This window comes from Condylura cristata, unplaced genomic scaffold, assembly GCF_000260355.1.
Source record: "Condylura cristata isolate star-nosed mole 26May11 unplaced genomic scaffold, ConCri1.0 scaffold00020, whole genome shotgun sequence".
In the NCBI taxonomy this organism is placed as follows: Eukaryota; Metazoa; Chordata; class Mammalia; order Eulipotyphla; family Talpidae; genus Condylura; species Condylura cristata.
Window position 1 is genome coordinate 31,653,233 of NW_004567121.1, and position 2,645 is coordinate 31,655,877.

A 2,645-nucleotide genomic window follows, 5' to 3' on the forward strand; every position below is an offset into this window, starting at 1 on the left:
TGAGCACACTGGGGTACTCAAGCTCCCCTTGCTTGGAAGCCACAGTGGGAGGTAGTGTGGGGGCCAGTGAGAGGAGAAAAGGAGTGTGGGGGAGGGAAATCTCAGGAAATCATTTCCCTTCTCTTGGTAGGGACACTAGCAGGAGTTCCTGGACATGGGTATGTTGGCTTGATGGCCTGACGCTTGCCATCTGCCCATGGAGCCAGGGAGGACGCAGAGTGGACGGGTGGGAGGGGCTTCAGCTCCAGGTGTGGGGAGCGTTGGGGTGGGCCCGGCAGGTGCAGATCCACGCAGTACACATTCTGTTATTCAATCCTAAGAGTTAAGATTGGAAGCATAGCCACGGACTCAGTAAATAGCTAATTTAATAGTTAAACAAGTCACATATATATGCATGTGTGTGTGTGTGTGTGTGTGTGTGTGTTCTTAAATAAACACTGAAGAGCAGAGTAGACCTCAGAGTTCCCTTACACTGTTGTCCAGTGCTGAGGTGCACGGCTGAGGCAGCAGTGGGCAGCACAGGAGAGGTCTGCACCATGTGGGTCAGCCCCTGGCCCGTGCTGCAGCGGCGGGCACTGGTTTCCAAGTGCTGAGACTTAATTCCTAGCGCCACCAGGGAGGCTCCCAACACCCCGCCACCTTTTATTGGGAAATTACAAATATACATAATCTAATATTTCACACCTGGTTTTGAATTTTTTACCATAGCTTATACAAATCAATCTTCATTTTTTTTTACCCAAAAATAGGTTTGTAAAAATGCTCCATGTCAAGATTTCATTTTAAAAATGTATATTCACAGTATAGGAAAATTCACCTTCACTTCACTTTCCCTTGATTGAGGAACACTTAGACATCCGGCACCGGTGCAAATCCTTCTGCAGAGGGCTCACCGAAGCTCTTCCTGGGCTAACAGATGACAGACATTTAAACTCTGCTGGCTGTTGACCGGCCAGAGAATACACGCCAGCTCATGGGCATGGGCAGGGCAGCCCCGTGCCCAGGGTCCCCTCAGCTGCTGGCCTCCCTCTCCTGCTCCTCGGGGTGGAGGGCCTCACCTGTGTGGAGGCAGACTGAGCCTGGCACTGCCTGGGGCTGGGGAGGGCTGAGGGGTACAGTTCCGTGGGTACTGTGACGCTCCAAGAAGGCTTTCCGGAGGAAGAGGCTTTCTTGCAGAACTTGGATTGGGAGAAGGGAGAGGCCAGAGCCAGCTGGCCAAAGACAAGGCCTGACCCTTCCCTTCCCTTCTCTGCGTCCTCCGGAGGCTTCTCTGTCGGGTCCCTCCTCTTCCTACTCTTCCCAAAGAAATATATAGGACAGGGCAAACCCGCTCAGTTGGAAACAAGCACAAACTGGTGATATTTATACATCACGAGACTTCGTCAAAGCCTCCCTGACCTCAGCGGTCAGCACTGTGCTTCTGTTTTGTGTAAGTAGAGGAAAGCAAGATTTGGGCTGACGGGGCTCCCCTGCCTCTTGCAGCAGCCCTTCAGCAGCGACTTCTGGGAGAGGTCCTTGGCCAGCTAACTCACCTTTAAGCCGGACTCCCTGAGCCCTGAGAGGCCCCACCTCCAACTTGTGGGTGCTCCCCTGCTGGATGACCCCCAAAACCAAGGCACTTGGGGACCTGGAGCATCCTGATGAAGACCTGTCACCAATCCCCCCCAGACAGACTTGGGGAAACAGACCCCAAAAGGAGAGTTAGTTGCCTGAGAGCAAATAGGAGCTGCTGTTTGGGGCGGAACGTCTCAGGGCTCAGCTGTGGGACGCTGCCCCCTTCCAGCAAACTGCTGACCGCCGGGGAGCCCAGCCCCGCCGGCATAACCCAGGACCGGAAGGTTCAGACTGGACAATGAGGGCCAAGGCGGCCCAGGGAACTGGCTTCCCATGTCAGGCCACGTGGGGCCAGCCTCGTCCCGCACCTGGGAGGACGGTCCCCAGGTCCTGGAACTAGGTCTTCTGGGACCGCCTCTCCTGCCTACAGTTGCAGGCAGGGCCGTTTTCTCGCAGGGCGGCTCGCCCAGCACCTGCAGGCCGGCCACAGCCTTCCCTGAGGTGCCTGGTGGAAATCGCGCAGGCGGGCGCAGCGACTCAAGTGGCGCTGCTCAGAGCTGCAGACTGGCGGTCACCCAGCAGCCGGGCAGTTTCTCTCCTTTTAGCTCAAAAGATGAAAAGAGAGGGCACTGTTTTCTACAGAAAGTTGCAGAAGACTCTTCTCCGCCCCGGCCCCTCCGAGCGCGCCCCGCCGTGTAAAGCGAGGTCCCGCGATTCCAGCCCTGTGTGCTCCAGCACTTCGAGGGGTGCCCGCGGGCCGCGCGGCGGGGGGACCGTGGTGGGGGCGCGGCAGCAGGGAGTCCATCCGCAACCCTCCGCGAAGCAGCGGAGGGATCCGTCGGCTTAGGGCCTCCTCAACTCGGGGCTCCGCAGAACCCCAGGAAGTGCCCCCACCAGCATCTGGGCGTGAAACGCACCTGGAGAGAGCGCCGCGCTGGCGCCCAGAGGGCGCTGCAGACTGGCGCCACAGGCGAGGTCCAGCGCCTTCCCCTCGCCCCTCGGTCACGCCGCCCCTCAGGGCCTCGGGCCAGGGCGGGAGGGGGTGCCCTCGGTCCCTCCTCCCGGGGGCCGCGGAGCAGAGCCGTCCGGGG